Genomic DNA, 15,128 nt, shown 5'->3' with positions numbered 1-15,128 from the left:
CAGTCGCCTTCCTTACCGTCATTGCTCTGCAAAGTTACATCACCTGCTGCAGCTGCTGCAGCCATAAAGAACTGCTTGCCCCAAAGCATACTTTAAACTCTATTACTACTTTTTTCTTTCTTTATTCTGAAATTTGTTTTTCTTTCTCCCAGATCTCTCCTAACTTCTATCTGCAAGAGTTAACTACAGAACAATTTAACTATCCCTCTGCAACACTTTTGAAGCTATTAAAGCATGCAGAGATTCAAAATAGGAAAGAAAATCTGGTCCAGAGAATGGGAGAACTGTTCAAATTATGGTGCTGTGTTTTGAAATTCTCCTTGGAAGACATACATTGCTGAGAATACCAAATATATGTGCTCATTATTTAAGAACTCTCTGCTTACATATCTTTGCCCCGACAGTTAATGCTTAGATTTTTAAAAAAATATTGCTACTTTCTTGTTCAAATCATGTTAAAACTTAATTGGCAAGGCTTCTTATTTACATATTTTTATTTACCCTATTTTTCTCTTCCTCCAGGCCAGCTGGGTTTAGCCATACAGCACCATTCTACTAACCTCAAAAACAATCCATTCCTTTTTATGTCTTCATTTTTTCCTGTTATTGTGCTGTTTTATCTTGTTGAGTTTTTATTCCTCTCCAGCTACTGTATAACCTTTCCTGAGCACCAGCATTACATAGGCTTGAAACTTGAGGTAAAAGTTATAACTCCAAAGAATTTGTACAGGTATATCTGTGTTCTGAGGCCTTAAACTAGAAATGAGCACCAAATTTAGATCAGATCAGTTACACAAATCAGCATTTTATCTAATTGTTTTTGCTGGTATCCTGAGTATCGTAGTATCCTGTGGTGATATATGCAACCAATAGAAGCCAGTTATGTCTGTAACACTCACTGCAGGTCAATAAAAAACAGAAGGCACACACTGAGATCACATCATCATCATCTGTGTCAGTGGTGAAGACCTGGTTGTAATTAGAACCCTTAGATCTTCTGAATGTAAGTGTTGAAGGGCTCTTTAGTGCTTTGGAAGGATTTGAGAAAGATCTGGAAAAGAGTCCTTCCTCCCTACAGCTTGTTAACTACTACCATTATGGAGGAGATGTATTCCACGTTGGTAAAAGTCTACACCTTCCGTTCTACCCAGACTTTTGAGTGAATATTAAAATCCTGGCTCAGCCTCAAAGGGAAATGGTGAAATTCTTAAAAATATGTCGGAATCCACTGGTACCTGATGAGCTAAATCTTTTTCCTCAGCAGAACAAAAAATACTTTAATAAAATGTTACGTCACAAATCTAACATAGGTAAAATAGTTACATGCAAAACCTTAAGACATATGATAGAAGGCAGGGACCTACACATACACAAGTAAAATTAGTATGTTTTCTTGTTAAAAAGCTGCATTTAGTTCTGCCCAAGTTATTTGTGTCTTTTGTTTTGTAAATCTTGATTACAAATGGCTTTTCCCTAAAGAATGCTTGACAATGCTTGATCATTTATTTGCCTTCCAATATTCTTCAAGGCCAAATGAATTATCTATCTGTTTCCCTGAGTTAAAAATCAAAATGGTTCCATCTTGGCTCCAAGTAGCCAAGTTGCAAGAAAGATGCTGCCTGACCTAAATGCCCTCAACACTTGGATCAGAAGCAAGAATTTTGGATACTGACCAAAGACTGATCAATATGTATTTGTAGGCCGAACATTTAGTTGGATTTGTAATGGCTGAACATGGATTGACCTCCTTATAATTTGTATTTCTATAATTTCCATTAACATTTTCTGTTTGTCAGGTAAATCATTAGCATATGGTGACCTATAACACATTTGCCACATAGTGAGGCTAATGAACACAGAAGTACTTTATCAACTTCATCTATTGTGCTTTTACCAGTTGATAATTGCCATAATGGGGCATTTGCTATTTTGATCTTGTAGAGCATGAAGTCCCATTACACTCACATGCTAATCTGGGCTGTCTATCAGTCACATCAATAACTGTTTGCAAACTCTGTTCCAAAATACTTTGCCCCACGCTCTTTTTTTCCTGTGATTTCTGCTGTTTCCAGCACACCAGTTGTCTGACTCCCACACCTTTCCCAAACCCCTCCTCCTCTAAGATTTACTCCTCCTCTGAGTCCATCATACACGGCTGTGTTTAGGAGAAAATGATGCTGTTAGCAGAACAACAAAAAATCCTCTCCCACCACAGACTGTAGAAGAGCAAACAGTGGGTATAAAAAAGGTCAGCTATTTTAAAGCACTTAAAAAGATGATGAAAAATATCTCCCCTTCAGATAAATCTAGGAACCATAGCCAGATGCTTGATAGAAGAACCATGCATAATAAAAATATTTCCAAAGCCTTTTTGAGTCTTTCTTCTCATGCTACCTTCTGCTACAAATTTTTTCTCTATTTCCATTTTTCTGCATTTGGATTAGAGTCATACAAATAAAATTAAGTCATACAAAATCTTTAGATGCTTAACAGCAGTCTCATCTATGAAACTCAGCCTCATCTATGAAAATGTATCTTTTCAATTTGCAAAGTTGGTAAGATGCTTACATATTCCAGAGAAAAATGGAGTTCAGTGACTTCAGCAGCGACTACTAGGCATCTGCTGTACAAATGACACAGTCATTGCATAAAACAATCAGTCCAGCTGGCCAGAGTTCCTACGTCCTCTGGATCCGGGTTTTGATGAATAGACCCTGTTATTTTTCATCTCCAATCTATTATTAATAACATTCTCTGTGATCATCCAGACACAAAGAATTAAGACAATAACTCTCTAAGTGAATAACTTAGAGTTAAGAGCCTTAGCTTGCCTGATGGAATAGCAGCCATTAAACTTCTGCCAAAAGACCACTGTTTCAGACAGAAGGATGAGCAATTGCCATACAGGCTGGAAAGTGTTCATACATAGTATATTAAGCTAAAATATTCCGTTTTCTTGGGAGTTCCTTGTGGTAGCACCAAATGCATCAATTAAATTACCTAATGAAAAGCATTTCAATATAAAACAATATTCACTCAATGTAACTGTCTCTGTTGTAGTGATATAACAAGAATATAAATTAAAGTTTTTGTGAATGACAGTTTTCTTACAGATAAGCTTAATTTAAAAAAGCTCAAGGTAGATACTATTTTACTATTTCTGTGTCACTGAAACAACAAAAAATTCTAGAAACTAACTTCTTGAGATGAGGAGGGAGATACAAAACCAGAAACAACAATTTCCATGTCAACGAGCTTTCCTTTATCCCACCTGACTTTGGACAGTGCCGGCAGCCCAGAATAACACTCTGCTAGCCTCACACTGAAATGCTGCCTCTGTCACTCTGCAGTGCTGTGGTTCAGCCACAGCCAGCCGCTAAGGACCACGCTGCTGCTCACTCAGTCCCTCCAGTGGCGGGGGAAGAGAATGGGAAAAGTGAGAAAACTCAGGGGCTGAGATAAAGAGAGATGTTTTAACAGATAAAGCAAAAGTCACACACACAGGCAAAGCCAAATGAGGAATTCATTCCCTGCTTCCCATGGGCAGACAGGTGTTCAGCCATCTCCAGGAGGGCAGGGCTCCATCACGTGCAAGGCTTCCTTGAGATGACAAACACCACCACCCTAAACGTTCTACACTGCCTCCTCCTTCACGTTCTACACTGCCTCCTCCTTCCCCCAGCTGTATATCTGAGCTCCTCCAGCATGTGGTCTGGAATTCCCCTTTGGTCAGTGGGGTCAGCTGTCCAGCTGTGTCCCCTCCCAGCTCCTTGTGCACCCCTGGCCTCCTCTCTGGTGGGGTGAGAATCAGAAAAGTTCTTGGTTCTGTGTAACTCTGCTCAGCAACAGCAAACACACCCCTGTGTTATCAGCACCGTCTCCAGCACAAATCAAACCACAGCCCCAAAGGAGCGACTGTGAAGAATATTCACTCTCCCCCAGGCAAAACCAGTGCAAGTGCCTGCGCAGGGAGGGAGTGCTCACAGTGCTCTCATTAAGGGCTGCAGTCAGGAGCTAGGACAGGAGCAGTCACAGCGTGGGCATCACGTTGGCTTGCAGAGCGGGATGAGGAGTGTAGGCACAGGCACCTGCTGGGATCTCTGACTTCCTGACAGTGTGCATGGCACACCTGCTGCTGTTGGACAGCCCTGACACCGTCACACACCCCCATCCTCTTCCTGTACCACATCCATCTGTTTGGGACCAGCCATTGAACTGCCATTCCTCATGCATAACGTCATGCTGTTTTCCCTTCCAGAAAGGCAGGCAGCACACTGCACAACAATCATTTCTTGCCTGCATTATTTGAACACATGAAGGAAATATCGTTTATGGGCTGGAGAAACCAGAGTTTCAGCCTTCCAAATTTCATATCCTCTTCACAAGTGTTCTGTGTATATTTTCCTCTTTACAACTTTCACTACCTTGTTTTTCAAAACTCATGAATCCTTTTTATTTCACTCACCAAAATCTCAAAGTAATTGCTTTACCACAGAGGAAGTTTAAATATGGAACTAGCACAAGGCAACACCCAAATTCAGAATGCATCCTGAAACACAAAGGCATTAGAATCTGAGATGCGTATCTATCCACAACATCCTTCTCCCAAGTATCTCAGCTGAAGTTCTGCATCCGGTCTGCAGAGCTGCAATGCTCTCCTGACCCTCCCTAAATTGAAGGAAACTCAGGTCTAGATTTAAACTTTACACACAAGCATGTCTCTTGTTAAGAGAGCAGAAATATTATGGGCCTGGTAGTGACCATTTTTGAGTTGTTCTTTCACTTGCAAATGTAGGGAAAACATTGCTAGACTGCAGTTACAGGAGGTGGCATATGATAAGACTGAAAGCTGTAGAGTATGTTCATAATTAATTCACCTAAAAACATTCCCAAAACTTGTACATTTTGTATTTTAACCTCTCATCCAAAGAAAATACAATGTTATTCAATGAGATTGTCAAACTTCAGGAACTCTCTTGTGCATGCAAAGGTTTTTTTCTGAATAAGAGTGATGACCAGAAGATTGCTCAATGAATCCATTGCTCTATCTTCTGATACAACTTCTGCCCTGAATGTACCTCATTTGGTCAGATTCCCAGACTGACCTAAATAATTTTACAAAGCTGCATCCCTTAAACTTTTAAATATTCTATGATGTTGTACCAGTTGATGGACAATGCAGAAGTGATTTCAGGTTTAGGGACTGACACACCCCTAAGAGTTAACACCTAAGAGTTAAATACCTTTGATCTTGCCTTCATGTTTGCCATTTATCCTGAAATTACCCTTAATATAACCCAGATCAGTACAGAACAGAAATGCAGAAGCTTGCATTCAGCATTGCACTGGAATTGAGCCCCTATACAAAGTGTTTGTTTTCCCTCCTTTGTTTGAAAAAATGCCTTCAGGAAAAGATACATTCTGAAGATATTAATCCTTATTTATTTGATGTTGAGGGGGGTTATTTATTGATAGTAATTAACTACTATTAAAAATACTAATATAATTATTCCTTATAAGTGAAATTTAAAGTATTATGAGTTTATATTTTTAAGTCCCTATAGGAAGCAGAGTTGCTTTACAAATAGTTGCTGACAATTTTACCTATTTTAGCTCTTTTTGCAGGCAATTGTTCAATTTTGTGTATCTAAGCCTTTTAGACACACTTTCTGGTTTCTAAATATTATTTTCATTCTTCTTCTCTTTTTTGCACTGTACAGGTGTCTTTGGCATGCACCAAACCTAGGAGTGCACTATCTCTCAGGTTCTCTGATTAACACATACTGCTCTTGACAGTGCCTAGCTGAAAATAGTCAAACTCAGCTTTTAATCATATGTTATGAATGTTATGAATTACTTTCAATTCTTAATGCACAGTTGCTATAACTTTTGCCTTTTAAACACAGCTGAAATTTCTTATATACTCTCTTGGCCCAGAAACTAGATTTATTTAAAAATTTGTAACTTCTGACTGGTCCATTGATTTTAAAAATAAAAAAGCATTGTCCAAAACTAGTGAGGTTTGTAGATGTAAAACAAACACGCACTGTGGAAATGTCAGGTAAGGAGTTTGGTGAACAATATAGGACTTGTGCATAAGAAGAAACGAGATTTAACATTACTAAAGTCCGTATCAAATGTTTGACTAACATGTTGACACATGCAATATATTACTTATCTGATGTTGTGTGTCTCACAGGTTAAAGAAATGTTCCAAGAACTTTGAGGTGTCCAGAATTATGTACACTAGTCACAGCTCTTATAGTTCTTACTCACAATACTGTTGGTTGTGGAGTTGTTGTGAAAATCTGAATTAACCTGTCCAAAATAATTCTGAAAAGCTGAACTTTCAGACTCACTGGAACAATAAGTTCATTTTTTAAAAGTTATCTCATAAGTTTGTTTAAATTCTTTTCTTTAAACAGAGAAGTATGGAGGGTCAGGATTTTTCCCATGTCAGACTGAGGAGAAATTTCATATCTTCAGCAGAATTTTGTCAAAAGTGTAAAATATTATTGCTATTTAGCACTGAAACCCTTTCAAATAGATCAGTCTTAATGCCACTTAGAGAACAATGGTTCCAAAAATATCTTTAGCATTTCCCTTTTTACCTTTCTTAAACTATGTCAGAAAAGACTGTGGCCCTTTCATCCATGTGAACAGAGGAACCTACATAATTTCTTCCAATATGAACAGAATCTACAGAAAAAAATTGACTTTTTCACATCTTTTTTTTCAAAGCCTCTAAAGTGCCATAATTAAAAGTTTATCAGTGTGTCAACCCGAGAATGTTTATGGAGTTAAATTGACAGAAAGTACTCCCTTTGTCTAGCTCCAGGCAAGAGTTCCTGAACCCTTGTAGCTATTAAAGAAGAGGCAGGAACACTCATTCATTTGGGAAACCTACCATGTCCAGCAATGAGGGCTTACTGCAGAGACAGGGGACTGGGATGGAGTGATGATGCAAGTTTAAACATTTTTTTCCTCTCAGTCAGTCTTGCTACACTGAGAAAGGGCAACCACACAGTTGCCCAACTCTAGGTCAAAGGCTTAGCTTCATTTTTTTGCAAAGTCCTCAAAAATGTAAGTCCTTGCCACATGCATAAACAGGGGAAATAAGAGTTTCCCCATTTCCTGCTCCCCTTTATCCTTTCTTTTCTCTTTTCTGTATTCATAATTAATAACAAATGGACACATGGACCATGGGCTGGTTCAGCTGTGGTGGGAGCCCTCAGGACGCAAGCGGCAACCGCTGCCAAGTGATTAATTTCGCAAGGGAAATTCTCCTGTGAGCACTCTCTGTAAGAGACTGGCTGAGTTTTGCTGCCAAGGGACATTTTTGTAACCCCTTTTCCTTTCCAAACACATACTAGCAAAATACTAGCCATGATTTCAGATAAGAGAATGTGAGGGCGGGGAAATTAAAGATGTTTTCTCCTGCCATTTTGACCCAGATTGCTAACATTTCATTCTATGAGCTCATTTTGAGTCAGCTGAGTTGCATTTATGAGATATGATTCTCTTTTTTTCCCTCCGTTTTTAATGTAGCAATTATATAAAACAGTAACCTCGTGTATCATCTATCAAACTAAGTGTGAGTCCGTAATTTTACTGACTGTAAAGTAAAGCGCTTCAGAATTCCACCAGAGGGAGCCAGTGCGATTGAAAACTTGAAAAGCCAAGTTCCAAAAAAAGGAAGCAAAAAAAATCAAACCCAAAAAACACTTAGGGAAAGATCATCATCCTGCAAAATTGCAGACTGAAAAGAAATAAAGACTGATCTTCAGAAGCATCGTGTTTGTGCCTTTTGAAGCAAAATTCTTCACATGCAAAATAACAGATAATGGAGATCAATAACATAAATTAAAATTGTTATTTTAACAACCATACTTATATTTTTTCCCCCAGGAAGTGCATTATTTTGTATTACAGTGCACTTTAACAATGCCTTATTTTGATTGTTTATTATCACCCTGACAATGTCTCCCTCCATATTTTGCCTCACACCAATTCCTCAGCCTTTTGCTCATCTCTTAAAATGGGCATCTCCAAACCAGTGGTTGCAGATCCGCATCTCCCCCACAGCAGCTGAGACAAAGCTGTAAAATGTCCTGTGACTCTACCTAGCAATGTATCTGATTTCTTTTCTTTAAACACTTTTTCTTTGATTTTACTAGAATTAAGAGTATTCTGGTGATCGTCAGGCAAATACACAGTAGAGTTAAGGTCTGATTTCAAGTAGCTGTGCTCAAAGCACATAATTTGTCTGGAGTAGGATGGAACACAAAGTAGAAAGCATGACAAATGACAGTTTGGAATCTTCTACATGGTATATGAGTTAATGGAGCTTATATAAAGGGTGTAATTTCTGTTAGCAGTCTTGCTTGAGGAGTTCAACTAGAGAAGAGCTCCAGAATGTGATTAATGTTTTGGGGAAAAATTAAAAAAGAAAAATATTAAAACGCCCAAAGGTGCAAATAACAGTCAGCGAAAGGCAAAGTTGACAACTTACTTATTTTAACAACCTAACTAGGTCAAAGCTGCCAGCACTCTAGCAATTTGTTGTAGTGCAGGCTACACTGTGGATTCCTGCCTGAAAGTGGGATTTCCAAGTTAAATTCATTGCATATAGACTCATTTATAGTTTTGTAAAACTGTAAAACATTTAAAAGTCTCCCCATGCTCTTCACAGTATAACTGATGTCTTTGCATGTGCCTTTATCTCATGACATCTTTGTAGCATTACCTAACCTCAACCTATGATGCTTCTTCCTGTATTAATTTCTGTGGGTTTGCCTATTCCATATTTTTCCTGTCTCTACACTTTATTTAGCTTTATTATTATCCATGATGGCATTCTTGATTCCTTTTTTTTTAAATTTGAATGACAGTTGTTTACTTCTAGAATGGATATGATGTGAGAGTCGGTCCTGATTGTTACATTATAACTGTATATTAGAGTATTTGATTTTTCCATATTTGTCCCTAGAGTTTTCCTTCATAGGCATTGTGTGATGGGTCTATTTTGAGGCTAATCATTGACAATTTCAAGGTTCTAAGAAATGCCTTATTTCAAAGCAAGTCAGAACAATAGAGAAATTTTTGAGTCTACTGCAGTTGTTCATCACAACTAGAAAGTTATGATTGTACTTGTACTCATTTGGTAGACATACTGTGGCATCCAGACCTACATTGCAATGGAGTACTTAGATTAGTACACGATCTATTTGGATTTTGGAGTGTCCTGATATGTGTCTAAAGATTTTGCTGCATAAACCCTCTTTTGAGATTACTCTGAAACAATATATCTCATAAACAAAGAGAGGTATATAGTGCAAACGAACTTAAATGTTCTTTGTTTTAATTACCAAATCTTATCCTTCTATTTCTAAGCAGGACCTCTCTCAGCTTTTGCAATTGTAAAGTTGAAGCTATTCTTTAAAACCAGCCTGCCTCTACTTTTCCCAGCTTTCATTTTGCAATGTTTATGGTATTTCTTTAGTACATTTGTCTGCCAATCCCTTCTGACAAGTGATGAGACTGCAGATCCCCTCTGAGAAGGAATTTATTCTTATTGGAAGCATCCACTGGATGTAAACCGTGCTATAGGAATAAAGATGGCCAGATGCAACTGTTGAGCTTTTTACCTAAACAGAAAATGCAATTCAGCATGGGCATTTCTTGTCTATTTAATTTCAAAATTCTTAGGACATAAATATTCAAGCCCTGAGACTTCTCCAACAAGTTTTTAAAAGAATCTATTTATTAGGCAGTTCACATGACTCAACAGGGAGGGAAAGCTGCCCAGCGGTGTGACTACTTCTAGTACTGAAAAACTTATGCCAGGGGAAATGGCCCCTTAATTAAATAATAAATAATTAAGTAAGAAGGGAAAGCCCCTTAAATCCCTCCTCCCACTAATCCCCCAGGCACTGATGTACAGTGTCACAGTCCTCTTTACCCAGAATTTTTTCAGCTCTTCAGCTGTTAATTTCACATTGGATGCCTGATCACACCTTCCCTTAAGAGATGTAAATGGATTTTTCTGATAACTTCTTAAACTTCATTTTAGCTAAATCAAAATACATTAGCACAGGAGATCACTGAGCCATACAGACCTCACTACAAATCGATTACATTGGACAGAAATTGTATAAGGCCAAAACTATACAGAAATAAGTACTTTGAGTTAAGATGCCATTTAATAACTCATATGTTCTTACTGAAAAGCTCATTAAATCATGTGCTGTGAACATCACAGAGTGAGGGTACAGACAGAAATTAAAAGGAAAATAAAACACAAAGAGCAGATGGAGTGTTGGATATGTGTGAATGGGCAGAAAGAAGAGCATACAAAATAGCTGTGAAGATTAATCAGAATCAAATATCTTCAAGTTGCAGCAGCTGTTCAGAATTGTGATGTCCTAAAGACCCCACCCTGTAAAGGGCTTCTCTCCTCATCTAGGATTTGTGGTTTTTCATTGATTTGGAAGAATTTCTGCAGCTCCAGGAGGCTCCATCACTAATCAGTGATGCACCTCAACATGCCAATAACAATGTTTGTTACTTGCCAAGGCAAATGGCTATCAGCACGTGACTCAGGTGGGTGACATCGAATCAAGGGAAGCAGCTGATTCCTTCAAGGCCACGGCTGTCCTTAGCAGGACTCTGAAAGGCTGGGGACATGGGCCAGTATGAATTTCTTCCAGTTTAATTAAGACAAATGTAAATTCCTGCACCTTGGATGTAATAACTCAAGCAGCCAGGAGTAACTGGATGTAATAACTCAAGCTGGCTGGGTAAACAGCAGCTTTACAGAAAAGTCCCAGTGCACAACAAGGGCAGCTTTGAGTGAGTGATTGCTCTTATAGCAACAAAAATTAGTGATAGGCTGGGAAATATCAGTAACAATCTAGCTAGATAAGGGAAGTGATCACTGCCCCCATCCCCTCCTGGCACTTGTGGCCGCCTATGGAGAGCTGTGCACAGCCCGGGCAGGGTGACACAAGAAAGATCCCAACAAACAAACTACAATGAGTCCAGTGACGGGTCACCAAATGAACAGAGAGCTGGAGCACGTGACAAACAGGGAGACACTGAGAAAGGTTGGTTTGTTCAGCCTGAAGGAGGTTACAGGATTATCTGATTTATGTCTTCAGCTACCTGTTGGGAGGGAATAAAGAAGATGGAGCCAGACACTTCTTGGAGGTGCAGGGCAAAATGATCAAGTTGCAACATGGCAAATTCCAAGGAGGGGGGAGGGGCATTCATATTTTTGGAAAAATCCCTTCACCCAGGATTTTTCTCCTGGGAAGCTAAGAAGCCTCAGAGAAAAAAAGCGAGCAATAATTATCTCATTTGCTTCTCCTGTGTTTTGCTCCTTTGGAATGTGTTTGGAGATTGTTAACCAACAGGTGGTTGTTTCATTGGTTTCTGCTGCGGGTTGTTTTCACTCTTTGGCCAATTGGGGCCAGGCTGTGTCGGGACTCTGGAGAGAGTCACAAGTTTTCATTATTACCTTTTTAGCCTTTTGTAAGTATCTTTTCTGTATTCTTTAGTATATTATAGTTTAGTATAGCATTCTTTAATACATTATAATATCATAAATAATAAATTAGCCTTCTGAGAACATGGAGTCAGAGTCATCATTCCTTCCTGCCATGGGACACCCTGCAAATACAATAGAAGGGTATGTGGAAATTCTTACCATTGAGGGTGGACAACCTGTTGTGGCAAAGAGGTCATGGAATTTCCCATTCCATGATGAGATTCAATACTCATCTGGGCATTTTGCCAGATGAGCTTCAGCTCACCTCAGAAGGGGAGGTAACTAGCTAGCATCCAGCCACAAAGATGTGCTAGATGGCAGCCCTGCTCCTGCCTGTGACTCTAATGGGCCTCTTACAGGTGACTTTCATCAGTCATGTTTTAGCAGCCTCCAGGGACAAGCCAAACACAGAGCTGATGCAATGATGGGGAAACTCTGCAACAAGGTTGTTAGAACTGCACACATGAAATAGCTGCATGTAGATCCTGAGGAGAAGATGGAGCCTCCACAGATCCTGGAGCATCAATCATAGATCCCAGTACCTGTTCTGCTTTGCATTTGCATGTCTCTGTGAGAAATCAACAAGGAATGTATTTGCTCTGTAACTGCAAATCATTGTAGCCTCATAATAGTCCATCCACTTCAAAACAGCCCTTTTGCTGTGCTGACTCACACCCTCATGTCTCTTCTTGCTCCACTTAAGTATTTTTTGATAAGTCATCATCTTCTTTGGGGTACATAAAGATGTCTGAAGCTCAGCTCCCTGACCACAAGGGTTAATGAACAGAAGGAAGTGAGAAATTGCAGGCAAAAAGGTCTAAACTACGTGTGTGTGATCCTATAAAATGCAAACAGGCAACGTTTGATCCACCAGAAAGTCTCCTAGCTTCAAGCAAACAATTAACATATTTTGAATAAAATTTGAACATGCACAGCAAGTGCAGACCAGCCTGGAAACACGGGTTTTGATCCTGCTCTGGGAGGTTTAAAGCCTATCACCAGACCACAGCCCTACAATATGGCTCATTACACTACATCTGAAGTCTTGAAATTGTTACAAGACTGTGGTTGGTATTTTTCACTTTCCAGAACAAAATTTAAATCTGTTGCATCCACTGAAAAGCACATTCAAATGTGTAAATGAGTTTAAATTCCCAGAAATGTATTATTTAGAGCTCATGTATATTTAGAAGTCTTCATAAAGGAAACTGTTTGCTCTTTAGCTATGATCTGAAAAAGCTAAGCTGGGGTTCATTTATGCTAATACTAGCAGTGGTGGGCCATCAAAAGAGAACACCGTTTGCTCCGAACGCTTGTTTGTTATTTGGTGTTAATTCTTCATCTCAGAAGTCAGCAAAATAAATATAGCTCCTTGTCTAATGTCACTGTCATACAAACTTACAACCATGTTTCTGCTGACCGGGTCAGCATCGAGCCAGATGGTCAGCCCGTGTCCTTCTGCCTTCTACTCTCAAATCTCAAAGTAGCTGGTTTCCATTTCCCTCGTTCCTTTTTTAGGTAGGTAAGGAGCAGGTGCTCCGGTTCCTTCACCTCAAGGACTGCTGACTCCAGCACTTCTCAGGTTCCCGTAAAAAGAAACTCTGCGTGAACGAGGTGCAGAACTACAAACGCAAAGACACCCGAGCTGCCGGCGCTGCTCCGCTCCCCCGCCTCCCGCCGGGCACTTCCCTCCCGCGGCAATTTCCAGCGGTCCGGGGCCGCAGCGGGGCGGGGGTGTTTGGAGCTGTCCCTGTCCCGGTGAGCCCGTCCCGGCCCCGGGAGCCTGTGCGGAGCTGTCCCTGTCCCCGTCCCTATGGCGCTCCCCCGCCAGCCCCGCCCGCGCCCCGGGCAGAGCGGGAGGCGCCCCCGCAGGGGGAGATAGAGAGGGTACCTCCTCGTTAGTATAGTGGTGAGTATCCCCGCCTGTCACGCGGGAGACCGGGGTTCGATTCCCCGACGGGGAGTGCTGCGCGTGGGCGCCTGTTTTTATTGCTCCACCCCGCGCGAGCCGTTTTTATGACAAAAGGCGCCGCCCGCCGGCAAGAAAAATGCTGAGCGCGGCCTCCCCGTCGGGGAATCGAACCCCGGTCTCCCGCGTGACAGGCGGGGATACTTACCACTATACTAACGAGGAACTGCCTTGCGGAGAGTGGTTGCGGGACTGCTTTTATCAGTAAATTCCCAAAACCATGTCCCCGCTGCTGGATTATCAATGCTGCGCTGTGGGCGGCGGGACAGCAGGGGCGACCTCCGGCAGCGGGAGCATGGACCCACGAGCCTGCGTAGGGCGGCAACGGCGCGGGAGGCGAGCTCGGCACCACCAGGGAGCGGGGGCGGAAGGCCCTTGCTGCTGCGGACCACTAGCGGGGGGTGGGTGGGGAGAGGCGGCGTGCTTGCGCGGGAAGGCGGTAACGGAGCAGTGCCGGAGCAGAGGGGCCGGCGCAGGGGTGCGGCGGCGGCGGGCAGGGTCCGGGGCCGCGCCGGCCCAACCCATCCCCGCCCTGCCCCTCCGGCAGAGGGGCTGCACTGCCGGCGGCCCCGGTGACCGAGTTGTAAGGCTCTGAGTGCCTCTATTCAACAAGACCTCGTGGCGCAACGGTAGCGCGTCTGACTCCAGATCAGAAGGCTGCGTGTTCGAATCACGTCGGGGTCATTAGCTTTTCCGTTCTTTTGTTGGCTTTTGCCGCCTTCCTCGTGCCTGAAACCGAGGAACGTTATAGTTGGTTGGTGTTTTTTAATGTTTTTCCCTACAGCTTAAGGTCTCCTCTTTTGCTTGAGGCTGAGAGGGCAGCGCGACACAGAGGATAAAACGAGGGTCAAGGCAAGATCCCATTGGATAAAATTGTCATTGTTTTGTTTATGGCCTTTGGGTGTATTGGACTGGCAGATTACATGCTTAAACACAAAAGGCAAAAATGTGTCAAAGGTTTACTTTATTAAGGCAGCCGACTCTGTGGGAGTGATGAGAAAACTTCAGAAAGTTGCATTAAAAGAGTAACTTTCAATTTTAAAGGGGTCAGAGGGCCCGAAAATGGAAATACCATGTTTTCAGTACAGAAATTCACATAACAAGGAGTAAAAGTAAAGGCAGAAGCAGCAAATGGTCTGATGGAGCCAAGAGTTCAGAGAGATCTTGAGAACCCCACAGAAGAATGAAACCCTGACAGGGAGAGAGCGGGGACCAGGGCGCCGACGGTGATGGGGGTAGGCTGCAGAACAGAAGAGCTTTCTCTGAGTAGCTATTTCCACATGCTGAGATTGACAGGTACCCATGGCAGAAAGGCACAGAGGGGACTTAGCTTTGATTTAGACATGAGATAGCAAGTCTTACTTTAGTGATTTAGATGGACTGGAAAGTTTGACACTTGACGAAATTTAAATGGGAGGAAAACAATCGTTTGTCAAGGGCCTCAATTGAGAGAGAATGCCAGAGATACAATTCTCACTTTGTAAGACTGATTACTAGTGTTGTAAACCACAGAAGAAAATGAATACAGAAGTCTTGGAAATCATACTCAGCAGACTCAACAAATTATGTGGGGGTTATTAAACCAAATACATTGGCTTTTACAGGCTATTG

The 15,128-nt window shown here is 41.4% G+C and overlaps 3 non-coding genes across 3 annotated transcripts; 2 read left to right on the top strand and 1 right to left on the bottom strand.

The window, feature by feature from the left end:
• The first annotated feature begins 13,440 nt into the window (after nt 1-13,440).
• Nucleotides 13,441-13,512, top strand: TRNAD-GUC (transfer RNA aspartic acid (anticodon GUC)). The gene has a single exon. It is a non-coding gene; the product is annotated as a tRNA-Asp (tRNA).
• Nucleotides 13,513-13,610: 98 nt separating this feature from the next.
• Nucleotides 13,611-13,682, bottom strand: TRNAD-GUC (transfer RNA aspartic acid (anticodon GUC)). The gene has a single exon. It is a non-coding gene; the product is annotated as a tRNA-Asp (tRNA).
• Nucleotides 13,683-14,129: 447 nt separating this feature from the next.
• On the top strand, nt 14,130-14,201 carry TRNAW-CCA (transfer RNA tryptophan (anticodon CCA)). The gene has a single exon. It is a non-coding gene; the product is annotated as a tRNA-Trp (tRNA).
• The last annotated feature ends 927 nt before the right edge of the window (nt 14,202-15,128 follow it).

This window comes from Ammospiza caudacuta, chromosome 5 (genome assembly GCF_027887145.1).
Source record: "Ammospiza caudacuta isolate bAmmCau1 chromosome 5, bAmmCau1.pri, whole genome shotgun sequence".
Classification (NCBI taxonomy): Eukaryota; Metazoa; Chordata; class Aves; order Passeriformes; family Passerellidae; genus Ammospiza; species Ammospiza caudacuta.
The sequence above is the reverse complement of the archived record's forward strand: the minus strand, read 5'-3'. Positions and strand labels throughout refer to the sequence as shown.